At 33.5% G+C, this 21,050-nt stretch overlaps 1 long non-coding RNA gene across 1 annotated transcript; it reads right to left on the minus strand.

Moving 5' to 3' along the window:
• Nucleotides 1-227: 227 nt before the first annotated feature.
• Nucleotides 228-16,712, minus strand: LOC120353970. The gene is made up of 3 exons (XR_005572700.1): nt 16,443-16,712; nt 14,219-14,496; nt 228-293 (listed from the first exon to the last, which is right to left on the minus strand). It is a non-coding gene; the product is annotated as an uncharacterized LOC120353970 (long non-coding RNA).
• Nucleotides 16,713-21,050: the final 4,338 nt, after the last annotated feature.

Here is a 21,050-nt window from a genome sequence, read left to right on the forward strand (position 1 = left end):
AATGTGTGTATCAATACAAGAATGGACTATGTAGTCATTCTTCAGGAATGGAATGTATAATCTAGGAAATTATCTTCGAAAATAACTAGTATAGAAACATTGATTAATAAGGCATATCAACACATGTATTGACTCTGAAGTTGTATTTGATGAATGAAATATAAAATCTAGGGAATAAACTTAGAATAAGTAGTAAGTAATAACTGTTTTTTCAATTAGATTACTTACGTTTCCGAGTTCTACTATCGTCAAATAGCGCAAGTCTCCTCCTTCATTTCAAGGCACGCCCAGGCCTGCAAATAAACAGAAAACAAATTTTACATTTTTGAAAATTCAAAATACATCTTGACAATGTATTCTTATTGCTTCAAAGTTTGGTGAATCAGTGAATGCAACAAATAATTTCAATCACAAATTCTTCTATGTTATAAATTTTGTAGATTCTTCTCTCATTACAACAAATAACCATAGGCTGTTTTCTATTTATTTCTACAGAGTTATTAAAAATTGATGGTTTATGGTAGAATTGCTTGTAGGCCTACTATATAACTTTTAGTTATTCGAAATCACAAAACTGAAGGTAAGGCTAGAGAGTTCTATAAAATAGATAAATAAATACCTACGTTAGTTATAATTATCAACTCGTTTGTAATTTTCTTTGTGTCTTTGATCTTTTTTCAATAACCTACCTGCGCACAGGTTTTAAACCTATGCAGGTATCATTTTCCCTCAAATATTACCCGTAATTATCTATAATGGACATTATATTTATTCTAGCAGCAATGTTACTTTCTTATTAATAAACTATAAATATATAGCTACATTTAGCATCAACTTGCTAATTCAATAAGTAGGTACCCTTATTGTTTTTCGTTTTCTTTGTTTGTAATGTTTTTTTGGAAAATAAAGTTCAAGTAAAAAAAAATGTTTATTTCCAAAAAAAACTTAAACTACTACATCAATTACAGAAAATGTTAGATAAATTACAATAAATTATATACAATAATTAGTTACTGATATCGGGGATCGAGCTTCGCTCTGGAGTACAAAATCATAAAAAAATTGTTACGAAAGAAGAAATTATAATAACATTCATAGATCATACAGAAATTTTCTATCTAATCACAGTAAATTGAGATTAATTCCCAGAGGAATGCAAAAATTCCCCTCACAAAGGCCCAGTTGCACAAAAGCCGGTTAAATTTTAATCTTGATTAATTTCACGTGAACCAAATCAGAGAAGACCATTTCAAAAAGATGGATCTTCTGGAATTAATCAGGATTGAAGATAACCCGGCTTTTTTGCAACCGGCACTAAGTACCTGATTGAATGATTACAAAAGTTCAACAACTGAGTCACAATTTTGACACAGTCCCACACACATCAACTCGCTCACTCACTTCCATCATCAACAGACGACGAAATAATTATTATCAGCTGTTTTTCCAAAGATGATTAATCATACAGTAGAACGTCAATAATCCGGATTAATTGGGACCGGACCCCATCCGGATTATCGAAATTACGTTAAAAAAAAACGGTCAGCACGCACTATTCAAGGAACAAAGCTGTTAAAATTGCATATACAGTATTCAATTATTGGTAGGTACAGTATAAGGTATATACATTAGTGCCATTCTCCCGACGCCCGCTCTAAAGTAAGGAGCTTAGCGCCGAGGGCAGAAGGTATCAAAATTTTATTTCTTGCCAGAGACGAATCCGGATTATTGATGGTTCGGATTATTGACGTCCGAATTATCAACGTTCCACTGGATATCCTTTCAATGTCCCTCAGCGAGTTTTCCCAGGGATGAGACCTAGTGCAATCAGATTTTTATATTATAAACCTACTATGTTCTGAATTTAGTGAAAATCGTTAGAGCCGTTTTCGAGATCCGGTGAAATACAAACATAAAAACATCCAATCATCTAAACATCTATAAACAATCATCTAAACATATATAAACAGAAATCGCTGAATTTCGTGAGAATCGTTAGAGCACCGAAATCCGGTGAAATACATACATATAAACATCTAAACATCTGAACATAATAAACATTATAAACAGAAGTTGCTCGTTTAATAGTATAAGATAACTGTAGGCTGTTTCCTATTTATTTCTACGGGGTTATTCAATGGTTTATCATAGAATTGCTCGTAGGCCTACAATATGATGATGATGATGATGATGATGATGATGATGATGATGATGATGAAGACACAATACTGAAGGTAAGGCTAAAAAGTTACATTAAAATATGTTGGTTCTTCATTCTTCATAAACTCATAGTGATTATTGACATAAGACCTCATTATTGACTGTCCTCAGTTCACCAGAAATTAAGATATTAATGGAACCTCGAAACCAGTGTAAGATCCACGTGGAATCCGAACCACTCTTACAGTCCTCAGTTCACCAAAGACAAAGCAAGTAACAAAAACAAGATAAGTATTAAATTTTTCATGATACAACACAGATTTATCTAAAAAGGATTGAACAATGTCGTCCATAGATTTGCTTCATCATCACTAGCATAATTAAAACTCGAAGGTTACCAGCTAAATATGGTTGGATGGATTGTGGATGACTCTTGATATAATTGATGGCTTCTCAGTTATAAATCAAAGTAACTAACAGGATAGTGCTATTGTAAAATGCAAGTAAGTTATTGTTTGAGGTAGGCCTAGTCAATTCAGTGTGCGTTATTTCAAGAACGAGTAGAAATCATTTGGGAATTCAAGAGTATCACTTCCTAGGAATCGAAGCGTCTTCAAAATTATTATGATTTGATTATATATTTTCGTCCTTTCTATTCTTATCCTCATTATACTCATATTAATATATCTATATATATGAAAGCGAAATGGCACTCACTCACTCACTGACTGACTCACTCTCAGAACTAAAAATCTACTGGACCAAAAACGTTCAAATTTGGTAGGACTGCTCAGTTGGCCTTTTAGAGGCGCACTGAGAACGAATTTGGGAAAATTTCCAAAGATACGCAAAAAATCTGCGTTTTTTTAGCGTTTTCTCAGCTTTATCGAGAACAAATGAACTGAAAATGTTCAAATTTAGTTCAGAAGCTCAGCTAGGTTGTAATAATGTTGTGTTATAGAAGGAATTTGCAATAACGTCAAAGATACGTCCAAAATTAGCGTTTTTCCAGCGTTTTTTGCGCTCTCTCAGCTTTATTGAGAACAAATGAACAGAAATGTTCAAATTTACTACAGAAGCTCAGCTGGAGTGTAATAATGTTGTGTTGGAAGGAATTTGAAATAACGCCAAAGATAGGCTCAAATTTGATACAGAGCTTTGAGTTGGGGTCTAAAAATTTTGTAATGAGGTGATTCTAATATTTCATCAAAGATACGCCCAAAATCAGCGTTTTTCCAACGTTTTTAAGCTTTTCTGCGTTTTCTCACCTTTTTCAACGATTGATGGAAATATATTAATAGTTATTTGTATATCTAGAGTGAAAAGTACGACTTTTTCTCCCTGTGGGAAAAAGTTTGAAGCCCGAGGCGAAGCCGAGGGCAGCAATTTTCCTGAGGGAGAAAAAGTATTTTCTGCTCGTGATGTACACAACATTTTTCCTCCATCTACAGTTTTTTATAGAAACTGCAAATAAAATCATTCTAATAACTTACGTGACAATGATTCCTAACAACATAACCTAAATCTAAAACCTAAAAACCGGTCGTCTGATTGGCACTGCCGATTGCGCTATCTATCGGCAAAAGTTGTAACAATTATATCAGCTTGCCGGTAACAAAAATGGCTGACTCCAGATCACGCGGTTCAGATTTGAATTGCAGATCAAAAATATTTGTTGGCTGGTATTTTGAATAGAATAAAATATTTTAAATATTGTATAAATTTTTATCGTCTACTAATATAAGGAATATAATAATTATCATACAAACACATATCAAATTTCTGGTTGTGGTATTGAATTCAGTTGACTCAATGACAGACACCTCTATTATGATTTCTCATCTGAGCTTAGACCTTCTGGCCTATTACAATGTAAGTTTCAAAATAGAGATGCTCCCCATGTTATTTAAACGGAGTCACTTTTACTCCCTAGGGAGTTTTTCTGCTTTTTACTACCGAGAGCGAAAAAGTGACACTTTAGTATTAGGTTTCAGGGAGTAAAGTAAGTACTTGAGACAGTAGGTGGAGGAAAAAAAAATTCAGTACACAGGTTTAGCTGAGGTGGAAGAATTTTGTTCGCCAAAGATACGCCGATATAGTAACAGGTGTTTTTACCAGCGTTTTTCTACGTTTTCTCAAATTTTCAAGATCAAATTGACATAAAACGTTCAAATTCGGTACAGAGGTTCCGCTGAGGTCTACAAATTGAGAGGCCTTCAATATTTCGCCTATGATACGCTCAAAACTTGCGTTTTTCAACGTTTTTCTTTGACTTTCTGATAGAATGAAGCATGCTCAAATGAAAAATGCAGCCGAGCGAAGCAAGCCTGCTGATCTCATTTTTGGACGATCCAGACGGGGGTCCAAGGGGCAGAGCCCCCTGGCCATTCTGATATGACGAGCGAACCAAGCCTGAGGGCTAGTATAGATATTATTTTCAAAATTTGAAATAATCGAATGCTGAATAGATCACTTTAAAATTCCACAGAAATTTAGTTTGAAAATATTTGATTCTGACTTTTTTAATGTTGTATTCATTTGGGAGAGATAACGCACAAGGTATTCTCAGTTTTCCTCTCTTGATCTGTTCTTATTTGTGATACATAAATAAACAATGACATCATTTCCATGTTTTTCCTTCATTTTTGATTATTTCTTGGCAGTTTTATTGTGAAGGAGGTCCCTCAATCTTCGTATTTTCTTTGAATTGTTGTCTCTGGTGTTCTGATTGAAACCTTAAAAAGCCCGAGCAGAACGGTCAGGTGAATAATGTATTATACACATGGATATCAGCTTGTTGTCGATTTTCCATCCTATTTATTACTAAGCGAGCAATTTTTGTATATCTGTTCATATTTTTATATCTGGTTATTTATGTTCAACGGATCTCGAAAACGGCTCTAACGATTTTCACGAAATTTGGATCATGGTAGGTTTATGATATAAAAATTCGATTGCACTACGTCTCATCCTTGGGAAAACTCGCTGAACGACATTAAAGGGATAATTCATCCTTGGCTGAAACAGCTGAGACTTTCGTCGTCTGTGGGTAGTGATTCTGTGGAAAATTAAAATATCGCATCACTGAAATTCATAAGATGACGTATAGCCAGCTGTGAAATATGAACACGATCATTTTAGAGAATTGTGTTCTGTTTATCACTAAATAAAAATAACGAGCAAAGCTCGGTGCCCTGATATTATTAATTATATCGAAAAAATGTTACCAAATGACTCCAAAAAATGTTCTAATCATTGCACAGCTGTTTTAGTGGAATCGATCTACACCGCGACTTACTCAACCTGTTTGCACCTCTACTCTCTGTTCGCACCTCTACTTTTGGTAGAGAGTTAGTGGGGAGGATATTTTTAATATTCTTTCCGAAGAATGGACCAAAGCTCCGCCAATTTATGTAGATGCATAACAATATGATTATTATCTATAGTTATTATATTACAAACTGCTTTTTCATATCATATACAGTTCAGTAATTATTTTCTTAGTCTATATTATGTAAATTCATCTATAATTTTGCTGTATTGTAAGCTATTTTATATAAGTGTATAAGCCAGTATATATTGTAATCTACATAAATAAAGTACTCAATCAATCAATCAATCAATACTCTCTGAATGTCTCAATGTTGTCAACAATGCTCAACATTTGTCAACACTGCCCAACTGCTCAAAATCTAATAAAATCCCATACCTTTCTTGAATTTAGTCATTCAATGTTAAGGCAAGATTTTACCATGAATCCATTTCAATCCACTTTCAAAACGTCTTCACTCCTCCTCATGGAAAGCAATGACAATTTCTCCTTCTTTACTCCTCTTCATGAAGAACAAAGATGAAATTCCTCATCCATTTTCTTCCAATTTAAAGAATTATCACAATCATCTCAAGAAGAAGATTATCACAAATTTGACATTTTTCCATGTTTCAAACACTGTAGTCAACAAGAAAGCTATTATGACAATATTACGAAATGATTTGATAGTGATACAAAATCACATCAAACAATGATACTCAGCTGCATTCCATCTCTGTTTCTGATAATAATATTATCAATTATTCGTCCTACATTTTGCGGTCTAGTAGTTGTTAGTATAGTGAGTTTCAGTTCAAACTGGCAGCCTTCTCCATAAACAACACCAATGTTTCCCATTCAAACTATACTGACAATATTTTGCAGTGAATCTAGTTTAGTAGTTGATACTGCTTTAGTAGCCTAGTTGCGACAATTACTTCATTCGTTTACTGAAGAGAGAGAGAGAGAGTGAGAGAGTCAGAGAGAGAGAGAGAGAGAGAGTGTGTGAGAAAGGGGGAAGAGAGAGAGAGAGAGAAGAGAGAAAGATATTGCGAGAGAGAAAGAGTGGGTGAGAGAGGGTGAGATTTATTGATTGATTGAGTAGGTACTTTATTTATGAGTAGAGTTTATGAGTATACTTTATTGAGAGAGAGAGAGAGAGAGAGAGAGAGAGAGAGAGAGAGAGAGAGAGAGAGAGAGAGAGAGAGAGAGAGAGAGAGTAGGAGAGAGAGACAGAGCGACAGTCAGAGAGAGAGTGAGTGAGGTATAGAATGAAGAATTCAGAGAGAGTTAGAGAGGGAAGAATGGAAAGAGAGAGAGAGTGATGGACTATATTTTCATCATCAGCCGACATTGTTTAACTGTTTTAGCAGAAAAGTGGTTTTGCCTTTCTAAGTGCTGCAACAGAGTTAACATTGTTAATTTGTAGAACTAGAAGAAGAAGTGGCGGAAACTGTTATGTCACAGCATGTGCTCGTAGAAAATTGAGAAGAAATTGAAGGAGATAATGGATTGAAGAGCAGATTAGATTTATTCATTCATGCAGTAACCAAAAAGAGAAAAAATAAGGAAGAAAATATGATTGAGATTATAAGAATGGAACATACAGAAAATGGTAAATTTTTTCCATGAGTAATTCTCTAGCACCAATCTGAATGAGCGAAAAAGTATGATAATTATTGATTTGATTACATCTTGTCATTTATGTAGAATAGATTCTTGAATAGGATATGCTGAGAGAACGTATAAATAACAATAACAATAAAGATTGCTAAGTAACAAAGAGCTAGTCTACAGATGGAAATAATTTTGAAGTTGCATTTGTTCTAATGCTAATTAATGGATAACTATTATTAAACGAAATATCCCAATTAAATGCTGTAAATCACTCCGAAGACTTCTGCTACTGCAAATTTTAACAACAGGGTAAACAGCTAGATGGAAATTCGAATTTAATTTTTCTATGGTAGTGCTCATCGAATTCCCATCTACAGCTAGATTACCCTGTTGTCAATATTTGCAATAGCAGAAGTCTTCAGGGTGATTTACAGCATTCAATTGGGATTTTCGTTTAATAATATTATTAACAATGAGCTGACTAAATTATAATATAGCTTGAATTGAATGGATTTCACATATTTATGAACTAAAAAGTAATTATTAAATGTTATATGAAGATGGGATCAATTTGAAAAAAACACGATGATAAATGAGAGTGTTGAGAAAGATACGATATTCTATGGACTTGCTACATGATCTCATATTTATTTATTTATTTATTTATTTATTAGAACAGTCACAAACACGATATTGGAAAGAGAAACAGGCAATTGCCCAAAACTTCTTCAATTCCTTGATTTTGGCACATAAATAGTCCAAAGTGAGGTTAAGTTTAAAATTTCTGTTTTCACCAAAGATTAACACTCAGAGAATACGTATTCGAGATATGACTGATGAATTTTGAATTTCGAAGGGTTGATAAGAGCCGGAAATAACACTTAACAATATTGAGGAGAAAAGAGAGGAGGAAACGATAGCAAACAAAGGTATAACTTTTCAAGTCTCGGATCTGCTAGATTTCAATTTGTCCTGTCTATAAAAGAAGATGAACATAACCCTTAAAGGTTTTGTTCCATTTTTTTCAAAGGTAGAAGGGAAGGTTAGGGAGGTTATGGTATAATATTGAAGATTGAAGTTGATGATAACATTACTACTTTCATCCCATGTTAAGGTCCACATAGCAGATACCAAATGATCTTATTTAGAGGGCCTCTTGCGTTGAAGAATCTCTACTGCCAAAATCCACTTATAAAATACCAAAATGGTATGATAACAGTTTATTGTTTAGGATAAGAATTGAGTAACGGAAAATCCTCTAATTTTATCAATACTGTATATTTATTTTATATAGTAGTCCATTGAGCAACTCGAATTACTGTACACCTACAGTTAAGATGACAGCTAAATATATTTATCAGCGGTCTCCATGTACAATTCATTAAGCTGTTGAAATTAAGCTACTGTATTTAAAATTTCCACATATCTATCTTCATGAATACAGTATATATGTAACCACATTCTGGCTACTATATATCTTCAGTCCGGTCGAGACTATTCCACTGTATTTCACATATCTATCTTCATGAATAAAGTAAATATATTTGTATCCATATACCAGCTACTATACAAGAGTTTCGTCATAAGTTTAATGTTATTGCCAGGTGGTGTAAAAGTTCCCCAAACATATTTCATGTCTTCTGCAATGACAATCGGCTGTATTTGAGAGAAAGGCATACACGAGAGTTTCAATTAACAGTTATGACATCGATATGTCTGTTTTAATTACAATTATTCTCTGCTACTGTCGTATGTATGTGGTGAGGCTGGTTTATTGACAGATGGTCGTATATGGAGATGGAAGTGTATTGATTATTGTAGGTGGTTTATGAAGATTGCGGAAAGTATATGAGTGAAAGGGTTCATAGTTAGTTAATATTTGAAAATACATATAAGGTCACTAGGAATGATATCTCATATTTCCTCTCTTAATAAATGAGCAATGAATAATACAGTTTAATGCAATAGAAAATATCGGGACTGATATCTCTTTAATTTACTTCAATATTTGTATACTGGATGTCCTTCATACCTGAGTATACCATTACATTTTTTGGTTGATGGTGATGTCTGCAAAAGAGGCTTATACTCTTGTGCGTGGGTAATGAGGTGGATTAGGATGAGAAAATAGATGATAACTTTATGTATTAATTCAAATCAAGAAATTAAGGATCAATTGTCTCTCATTTTCACACGATATATATCACACATCATGATTTTTAATAACTAGTAGTTCTGTGAACAGTAGACCTTGCGCTCAGTGAGTTACATTGACCTGTTGTTATGTTTTCTCAAAAATTAATAAATAATTTATCAATTTAAAATGTCTAGAAAAAATCCAAAATAAATATAGAGCTTTCTGTCCTATCGTATCGTGACGTGTCATCCCGGAATGTGAGTGTGAGCTATGTTATCAGGTCTGGCTGCAACTGTCTACAACGTTGATGGAAAGATACAATTTTCAAGATGTTCGATGTTTTTGAACGGGTAGTATTATAGTCCACTAGACAGCTGATTTATGATGAATAATTCTATAGTCTGATTTTTACGGTAATATTGGCGTATGAAGGAGGCTCCTTTTTCCTTTTATATTATCCTTGAAATGCAAAATGTATATACGTCGACGCAGAATTTAAAAAGGAACATACCTGTCAAATTTCATGAAAATCTATTTCCGCGTTTCGCCGTAAATGCGCAACATAAAAACATATAGACATATAAACATTTAAACATTAAGAGAAATGCCAAACCGTCGACTTGAATCTTAGACTCACTTCGCTCGGTCAATAATGAATACACTAAAAATGTATTTGGAAACTGATTTGATGAATACAACATTAAGTACAGTGGATAATTTTTTTTTTGTTTCAATTCAAATTGTGTGTGAATAAAATTACCATCTCCACATAAGCTCCAGACGGTGTATTCTAAATCAAGGTTTAAACCAGTTTTGGACGAATGCCTGTTGTTTTCACCTCAATTGCTCATTTATATGAATAATCAGAATGGGAATCACCACCAGCAAAAGTACAACTCTAGAAATATTTTGGAAATTGAAGTCCTAGTTTCAAATAGTAGATTAAAATAGATGTTAACCTCTCAAAATTATTATATAATAAGTGTTAATAACTGAAATACAGATATTTCATCTCTGTTCAATCATTGATAATGAATACAAAAAATATAATTCCAGTCATCTCAGCTATTGGAACTACAACTTTGATAGCAATGTGGAAACAAAACATTGGTTAGAAACGATTCCCCCCTACAAAGTAATCCCTCAAGGCTCCCATCTACACAGCACTGTTGTATCGACCAATGAGATTGCGTTAAAAGTGGGAGTGTCCTCCTACTCGGCTGTGATTTGGTCGAGGCTGTTCTGTGACGTTTCAGGTGACAGTTGAAGGTAAGGGTCTCAGTTCTTGTGGAATCAGTTTCTTCTTCTTCATCTACCGTGTAAGGTTTAGACATATTGCAACTGTTACAATGGAATTCGAGGAGAACGATTCATTATGAAGCTCTCAACAATAAAATTTCAACCAATGGTATTTGAGAGTAAATTTTATCTTGATGTTCCTCTCTTGAAGGAGGAGACACTCTTTATAAAGGAAAAGATAATGAAGAAGTAGAAAAGGGGAAAAGAAGAAGAAGGGGAAGAAGGAGATGAATAATAAGGTCTGAGGCATTTTCTACAGATCTTTTAAATGATTGCTTTTCAATAACTCATTGGCTGAAATTGTAATGCAGTAATTGAACAGTTTCTTAAATATTTGATTCTCTAAAATCATTGAGGAATAATAAGTCAGTCAGTCTGTACTATAATCATATACATGAGCGTTTCAGCAGATATTTTTGACCCTTATTAGAAGACAATAATAATCAATAAAGTAGAGGAAAGACTATCTTAGCAAACAAAATTACGTGTGAGATAATTATTCATGTGATTTGCTTCAATTGATGTGCAATGTATATTATGTGTTTATGGGATTATTTGGTAGAGAAGGAGAATAAGATGAAGAAGTGGAAAAGAAGAAGAAGTAGAATAAAAAGAAGAAGGAGGAGGCATTAACAATCTCTTAGTAAGGAACAAGTGTACATGTGTGATGTACTGGTGGATGACTCCACATTTGATGTGTTTATTGCATGCTTGGAAGAAGAAAAGGATGAAGATAGAAAGAAGAAGAAGAGAGAGAGAGAAGCAGAAGGAGTAGGATATAGAATAATGATAGTCGTGGTCATATAGCGTTACTGTAATTGCTAGGATGGACAGGCATTTAAAATCTAGATGATGATTATTGCAACACTCAGAAGGACATGAAGGTAGCCAACCGAGAAGGAAACTGAGAATAAAAAGGAGAAGAAGGAGGGGCGAAAGAGAAAGAGTAGATTGATTGATTGATTGATTGAGTACTTTATTTATGTAGATTACAATATATACTGGCTTATACACTTATATACAATAGCTTACAATACAGCAAAATTATAGATGAATTTACATAATATAGACTAGGAAAATAACTATTGAATTGTATATGATATGAAGAAAGATGATGAGAGATCGTGGAGAAAATCTTTGAAGATGTGAAATCTTAACCTCATTAGTTTTTGAAACTTAGATTTGTAAGAATTTGGGAGAAGAGAGTTTTGGCTATGCTTGTTGTCTTCTCCCAATCATATTTTCTATATAAAAAGCGAAATGGCACTCACTCACTGACTGACTGACTGATTCACTCACTCACTCGCAGAACTAAAAATCTACCGGACCAAAAACGTTCAAATTTGGTAGGTATGTTCAGTTGGCCCTTTAGAGGCGCACTAAGAAATCTTTCGGTAATATTTTAACTCTAAGGGTGGTTTGTAAGGGTTTAAAGTTCGTCTTTTAGCATGTATATTCTTCTTATTCTCTTAATTATAATTGAAAAATGTCCATACCATATGTTAATATAAAACTATAATCTAGAGAGAGTACCTCTTCGAAACAGTTGTTAACTGGTAACTAAATTGATAATTTTGTCAGGTTGGCATCGAGTTGAGTTGACTTTGTTAGGTTGGCACCAAGTTGAAGATTGAAATGTATTTATCGCGGAAAAATTGATTGGGCACTGCTACTTCAATCAGAGCTATTCCTGGGAATATTATATTACTAGCCGTCAGGCTCGCTGCGCTCGCCATATCCGTTTAGCCAGATGTTTAGTCTGAACCCCCAACTGGATCGTCCTAACATATTATGATAAAAATGCTCAAATGAAAAATGCAGGCGAGCGAAGCGAGCCTGCTGATCTCATTCTTGGACGATCCAGTTGGGGGTCCAGGGGTCGGAGCCCTCTGGCTAGACGGATATGGCGAGCGAAGCGAGCCTGACTGTTAGTATATTATAATTATGATTTGTGATTGTCAATGGAATGAATAAATAATTAAAATGGAGGAGTGAAAGAGAAAAATGAATACAAGAAGAGAGAATTTATAGTTTTGGAAGAAATGGGAATCTTCCATCTTGGTAGAGATTCTTTTGTTGAACTGTTTAGGTTTTGTTAGGATTGTCCACACTTCAACATTATTGTAGATGACGGAGGATCCAAATCGGTAAAGATTTTACAGACATTGATAATGGTGTAACAACCGAACCGGTATCTCGATTTTTGAGAAATCTTGTAAATTATTTCAAAATAAAAAGCTGTCGTGATAAATCTGTGATTTAAAATTTTGTTTTCATTCATTTTTCATATATTTTTCACGGAAGTGATTGGCCCATATCTCTGTCTCTATATTATTACACCTTGGTTTCCTCATCTTGAAATGTTTCACAGATAACCAAAATTCCTTACTCGACCTAACGTTAGATAATCTACTTCTCCATTCATTCGTTGTACATTTTCTTTTCTGAAATGGAATTATTCAATATAGTTTCGTTGAAGCTGCTCCTTTTCAGCTCCCTGTATGTTTTTCTTAGCATCCTCTTCAACCCTCTACATTCCCTATCATACCACGGCTGATTGGTGCTGTGCTTAATTGGATAGAGCAAACAATACAATAGTCGCAAAATGAAAATAACCGGCTATTGCCCAAAACTTCTTCAATCTCTCAATTCTGTCTAAAATCGTCCAAATATTATGTAAGCTATCTCTTTTCTGTATAGGGCTACTTGTAATATAAATATAAAGAAAATAAAAATCTCAGTAGACTACTTTTGAAATATTTTATCACTACATGTTTCGGACATTTATGCCATTTTCAAGTGATCACTTGAAAATGGCATAAATGTTTGAAACATGTTGTGATAAAATATTTCAAAAAAAGCGTACTGAGATTTTTATTTTCTTTATATTTATATTATGTAGGTTATCTCCTACAGTTATTAAAATGTTTGTATATTAAAATGATATTATTATTATTTATCTCCTACAGTTGATATATATTTTTTTATCCAGTGATATTGAAGAACAATAAAAGGACAGGACAAAATAGAAGATGAGGTGCAGAGAATCGATTTGGAGAAAAATTGAAGAAAATGTGTACCAAATCAACTGGATGTCACTATGAGGTTATAAGAAACTCACAGTTTTTTCACAACAGTTTAACAGTTCAACAGTTCAACCACCTAATGACTTACTAAACACTAACTAATCAATAATAATCCGCACAAAAAAAAAACAAACAAAACCTACTCTAGAACATGGTACGCCATAGTGGAGTAGGTCAGTTTCTACACAGAGAAAACTAAAGAAGTAGAGGACACATTATAAGAATTTTTTGTAACGAACTATTGTATGTAATTGTAATTTATCTAATATTTTCTGTAGTTGATTTAGTAGTTTTAGTTTTTTGGAGATAATTGAACATTTATTTATTTATTTCATGGAACTCTCTACCTTCAGCTTTTGAGGTTACATTAATTTCATTATTTTGTAACTAAATATTGTATGTAATTGTAATTTATCTAATATTTTGTGTAAGTGATTTTGTAGTTTTAGTTTTTTTGGGAGATAAACAATTATTTATTTGCTCGCTTTTCTATGACTATTATTGAATTCTAGTGGAGAATTGAAGAATAGTGGTTTTTAAAGAAATATAATTATTTGTCTATCAGTTATAGAGTGTTGAGTATGAATGATGAATTAGTATGTTACTCACCTTAGAAATGTTCCTCCTCCAGATAGCAGATGTTTGCACACCACTGTAAATGTCCAGCACTTTTCAAAATTTAAAAAATGTTTTCGAACTAGCTAAATCCGTATAGTCCGCAAAGTATATTATCACAGAAATAACTTATTCGAGCACTAATTCCGATTCACAACAGTCCAAGTCCAATCGATCAGCCCACTGATTCAACCTGATTCACAATAAAAATGGTTGGTTTTCCACTAAAAATCTACATCTATTGGAAACTTGGGTTGTTTTTTCACTGACTTCTAAAATTATCAAAGTATTTTCTACAGTCGTGTGGATTGTTTCTAATAGTTATTGTTTGGAACTTATTGTTCAATAAGTTCTAAAATGGACCTCAAGTTCTTGAACTCTCGTACCTAAAGGAGGTTACCATGTTAAAACATTGGGATACACTTATTTCCGTTAATTGTTGATTAGATAATTCCGTGACAATAAGTTAATTTGGAAAAATAAGAATTTTCCTGTTCTATTTGCAAAGGGGACAGTAATATTGTTTGAATCTTAAATCATTCATGATCTTCAATGTATTCGAAGTTTGCATGATATTGAAACTTTTGTGAGTAATTTCCCTCAATCGTTCTTTGTCCTAAGTTACCACTGAATAACTTCTCAATGTTTTGAGAGAGGATATTGTGATGATGAAACCCTAGGTTCATCAGAATCAAGAGTTCCCAAACCCTATTCGGCATAAGAAACAGGGAAGAAAAGTTCAAGATTCCTTATTATTGAAGCTTGGGGAAGTCGCCAAGACAAGAAGACAAGTCAATTCTTTCTTATCAATTCACTATCCCCTAAAAATGTCAAACACAAAAACATTTCTCATACTGCTTCAAATTCACCAATGAAAAACACTATATACTCTGCAAATTGCCTCCTTAGATTTCTCATACTGCTTCAAATTCAACAATGAAAAACACTATATACTCTTCAAATTGCCTCCTTATATTTTTGGAACTTTACAAATAACGCTAGAAAATGCTCCCAATCACTCTATACTTTATAATATCTAAAAATGATGTTTACAAAACAAATCAAATGTAAGAGGATCAGTCTTGGTGCAGACACAATGAAAACCTCAGAATATCAACCAAATCTTTGAAAAATGTGTAAAATTTTAACACTTAAAACAAACTCCCAGCAATAACAGAAACAATTTATCATATCACAAAACATTTCACAAGGGATGTAATAAGAAATCCAAGAACAAGAGGCCCACAAGAACTATTGTATCTATTTTTCAACCCGAGTATAACCTAAGCCACAGTGAAAATTCCCCCTGAAGTCAGAATTCTTCAAAATTATTTTCTTCAAATACCCAAATATATACAAATAATCCTTCAACTATCTCGAATGATTGTCCCCACATAGAAACGTTAAAGATTTACGCAAATTTCGAATAAAAGTCTAGTTAGTTTTGTTAGATTGTAACAAAATATTGTTATAAATACTACAAGTTACTACTGAACAGTCCCGTTGAAAATTGAAAGCAATCCTCACTCATGTAAGTTTGTCCTGTAACTATCACTCGTTAGAAGAAATCTCAACTGATTCAAATCCGTTCTTCTACAACTACCACAGAAACTTCCAAGTTCGAGAAACTATTTCAAGTTCCTATTGAACAATTCCGTTGATTCTTGAAAGCAACATCAACTCCTACAAATTAACTCTACTGTAACTACTGTACTGCTCGTTGAAAGAAAATGTAAACACTAGTATGAATTATGTTGTTTTCCGTCAACTATTACAGAAAAACTGTTCCCAACTATATTTCAAGTTTCTATTGAGAAATTTCGTTGATCTTGAAAGCAACATCAACTCTTACAAATTCAACTCTACTGTAACTACTGCTCGTTGAAAGAAAATGTAAACACTAATACAATTATGTTGTTTTCATTCAACTATTACAGAAAAACTGTTCCCAACTGTATTTCAAGTTCCTATTGAGAAATGTCGTTGATTTTTGAAAGCAACCCCAACTCCTCTAAATTTAACTCTACTGTAACTACTGCTCGTTGAAAGAAAATGTAAACACTAATATGAATTATGTTGTTTTCCTCTAAATATTATAGAAATGTTCCCAAACTATTTCAAGCTCCTACTAGACAAACTATCACGATAGAAGTTCAACACCATGCAAAATTTGAATCAAGTTTGTTTTCTACAACTGCTACAAATGAATTTTATCAACTATTTCAAGTTCCTACTAGACAAACTATCACGAAAGAAGTTCAACACCATGCAAAATTCGAATCAAGTTTGTTTTCAACAACTGCTACAAATGAATTTTCTCAAATATTTCAAGTTTCTTCTGGACAAACTATCACGAAAGAAGTTCAACACCATGCAAAATTCGAATCAAGTTTGTTTTCTACAACTGATACAAAAAAATTTTCCCAACTATTTCAAGTTCCCACTAGACAAACTATCACGAAAAAGTCCAACACCACGCAAATTTCGAAGTTACCAGTCTGAGACACCCGATTGAAATGAGGCGATCGTTGAAGTTTTTCTGGGGTCCGAAGTAGCGGCTGCGTTGTCCCCACTTTCCGGATTACACGATGGTGCAATGATTATCGGCGCTGTTGAAACCACAGACCAAAAGGTGGAGAGACGAAGGATAAACTGGGAGGAGAAGGAGAGACAACCAGTTCTGGCGCTGAAAGTAAAAGTTGGATGCTTAGTGATTTGGTTCTCCTCCTCATCCTCCTCCTTTCCATCTTTATCCTTCTCCTCCTCCTACTCCTTATCCTCCTCCTCATCCACCCCTCATCCTTCTCCTCATCCCTCCTCAGATGGGCCACTGTATCAAGTGATGATACAGTAGTACTTGACTACTTACAGTGTGATCTACTGGAGGCTAAGGGTCTTCTTCACATAAATTTGTCATTGTCTCTTTCTCTTTTTCTTCTCCTCTTCTCTCCAACTTTGTCTTGTTCTAGAACCTTTTATCATCTTTCTTCACCTGGTTCATCATATTCTTTATTTCCTCCTCCTCCTAGAAGATTCTCCTCTTAGAAGATTCATAATTCAAATAATACGTATTTGTATAAAAACACATAAAAATTCTTCTTTTTTCCTCCCTTTTGTTATTTATTATATATATTATACTATATATTGTATGTGTTATTTGTTATATATACAAAAATATGTACTTCCTAATCCTTCTTTTCGTCCTCTCGTATTTCTCTCTTCTTCACTTCTTTAATTTCTATACTTTTTGGTCTTCATACACCTTGATGAATATATCTTGTCCTCTCTTGAGCTTCTTCTCTTGCCCCTTGTTCTATTTCTATCCCTCGTTATCTGTCTTCTCTCTGCGATCCACTCCATTATATTTTCTCCTTCTTCTTCTTCTTCTTCTTCTTCTTCTTCTTCTTCTTCTTCTTCTTCTTCTTCTTCTTCTTCTTCTTCTTCAGAGAGTCAGGGAGAAGGATATTCTGAGTATCCTTCCCAAAGAATGGACATTGATATGTTCAAAGCTCCGCCAATTTATGTGGATACAAAGCAATATTATCTTATAGTAATTTCTATATTGCATTTTTATAATTCCATTTTCAGTTAAATAATTATTATTTCAATTTATATCATGTAAATTCATCTAAAACTTTGTTGTATTGTAAGCTATTATATGTCAGTGTATAAGCATGTAAGTATTGTAATCTATATTATCAATAAAGCTCTCACTCAATCAATCTATCTCTATCTTCTCATCTTCTATCTAACTTAGTCTTGTTCTAGAACCTTGTGTTACATTTCTGCACCTGGTCTATCATCTTCTTTTTTTGCTAGGTCTCCTCTTGGAGGCTCCTGAGATTCATAAATTGAGTCATCTTTTTTCCTCCCTTTTGTTATTGCTCTTGATCTTCTACTCCTTCTTTTCATCCTTTCGTATTTCTCTCTTCTTCACTTCTTCAATTTCTATACTTTTTGGTCTTCATACACCTGGAACCGTTTTGGGCGTGTAAGCCCATGGCACTTTTCTGTAAGTTGTGTAATTCTCATTGATTAAATAAATAAATTCACCTTATCTTGTCGACTCTTGTCGAACTTCTTCTCTTGTCCCTTGTTCTATTTTTATCCCTTCTCATCTATCTTCTCTCAATCATCTCCCGCATTCTATTCTGCTTCTTCTCTCCTGTCTCCAACTTCTTCTTCATGGCTCTGTCATCTCCCCCATTCTTTCTTCTTCTTCTTCTTCTTCTTCTTCTTCTTCTTCTTCTTCTTCTTCTTCTTCTTCTTCTTCTTCTTCTTCTTCTTCTTCTTCTTCTTCTTCTTTGTCTTTTAGGTACAGTCTAATAATCTCTCCACTTTGTTAGATTGCCCAAATCCTTTGTCTGTTCCATCAATGCTACTCTTCTCTCACTTATCATCTCTCTTCCTCGTCTAGCATCCGTTCTAAGATTCGCGTGTAATTAGAGTAATGCTTGAATCTAATTACTCCACAATTAAAATACTGCAGCCTCAGACATATTAGGACGCCATCAGGCTACCTTGACTGCGATCATATTAAGTGCCACATATGACCATATTCACCATATCAAAATTTGTATCCATTATGTTGTTTTTACTTCTTGTTTTTCATCAATTATTTCATCTCTTCCCGCTTGAACATTTCTCTTCCCTCTCAACACTAGAATTTCCTCTTCAATTCATTTATTTATTCATTATTCGTGGACAGAATCACAAATCATATAAATATGATTAGGAAGGAACAACAGGCTTGGCCCAAATCTATTCCATTCCCAAATTTTGATAAATTAATAAAATGTCCAATAATAGGTTATGTTTCTAGTGTGAAACGTTCAAGTTCAATTTTCTTCCAAGAATATATATAAGCTAAACATTTCGAATTTAGAGAAATGGAAACACCAAACTATATTCAAATATAACACTCAATTATCACTTCATATTGAATTGATTGTAGTTATTGAAACCTCACCTCTGATTCTCATCTGATTTACCTAGGAAATTGAAGAAGTCTTGGGCAAGAGCCTGTTTTTTCTTTTCCGATCATTGTATCGTTTGTGCCTAACCTAATAAATAAATAAATATCCTCTTAAATGATAATTCTACATTGGATGTTTAATTGGCTATCGGTTTTAGCTCTTTCTCGATTCTCATTGTCTGTTACTATCGCTATGACAAAAAATGGTCTACTCTATCAAATTAGTCATTCTGTGGTTATTTAAACTCATCTATATTAAAACTCATTATAAAACTCATTACACTTATTATAAACTCATTATATTATTATGTTCTTATTTACACTTATTTAAACTATTGGCTATTGAATGGAAACTATATGAATACTCAGCATAAAATCACCTTCACTTGAATTATATTCATCATACCTTCAATTGTATCACAGGTCATGTTGTTTTTACTTCTTGTTTTTCATCAATTATTTCATCTCTTCCCGCTTGAACACTAGAATTTTTTGTAGTCCATGACTACATGGAACGTCAAAAACCACTGCTTTTTTTGGTTAGTTGGTGTTTGGTTGATATATATCAGAGATATATATATATCCCTTATATTTCTGGACTCGGAATTTGATTCAAAGTGGAGCAACATAACCTACCTTTTAGACATTGGTTTACCACTATCAAAATTCGGAAAGGGAACAGTTTTGGACTAGGCCTGTTGATCCTTTTCTAATCATGTATTTGATGTGCGTATTGTATATTTATAAATAAATATTGGTTCAACTGAAATTGTCTGTTGTCAGATATATCTGCATTCTCATTTGTTAGCTTGTGATTGGTTGAAAGCTCTCTCACCGAACTCCCATTGGCTGTCGTCATTGCAACAAAATTGCTACCCGCTCATTGGTTAGCTTGTGATTGGTTGAATTTTCTAATACTCATCTCTCATTGGCTGTTGTCATCTCCCCTATCCGACTACTATTTGAGTTCACCATATGATAAAGGATAAGCATAAGTATTTCTTGTCTCTGAGTTCACTCAGCTGAAACGTAGACTGGAAAATAATAATAATTTTGGGATGGAATTATTTCTGGTTATCAGTAGGAATTGAGTATGGTTATACTGTGTAGAATACTGTATGGATACTTGGGATCCTTTTCTATGGCGATAGAAGTGATAAACAGTACTGTTATAATGAATGAATCATTGACTAAAAATTCGATTGAGTCATTGTCAATATTGTAGAACCATTCCATACTGAAATAAAAACACAAATATGTTGTCAAATTCTACACAGTTTTATTTGGTACAGGACCTGAAAGCAATTCAGTCAGCTTGAAATTGTGGCCTGTGTGATCACGGAACCATGGCCCTGTACCAAATAAAACTGTAGAATTTGAAAAAAACGGTTTTTTTAATCATTGACTGTCTTTTTGTAACACATTGTCATCATACACATGAATATTTATGCAGTTCATGACATTCATGCAGTTAAATGTTGTCATCAGAGATCAGACAGGTTAAACATATTCAATGATTCCTCGACATTGGAATAGTATGGAGTCTAGAAATGTGCAGATGTAGAATTCTCATTTGATTTCCGCTAGAAACATTTCTCATGCTAATTGATTGAATTGTTTCAACAGCAATATTGTTCCATTGATTCTCAATGTGCTATCCTTAGAATCTATTTGTTCAATAATCATGAGTCCCTCAGTTGTAAGTTTTCAACAATTAAACTACTAGTCAATAAATATAAAGTTATTTACCAAATACTCCAATTTGAAATCATGGGAAAATGATGTATGAATCTTTAATCTGAAGATGGGAATATGGGCTCTAAATTTTTCAATTCAAAAACTAATTCATCT

Source organism: Nilaparvata lugens, chromosome 13, assembly GCF_014356525.2.
Source record: "Nilaparvata lugens isolate BPH chromosome 13, ASM1435652v1, whole genome shotgun sequence".
NCBI lineage: Eukaryota > Metazoa > Arthropoda > Insecta > Hemiptera > Delphacidae > Nilaparvata > Nilaparvata lugens.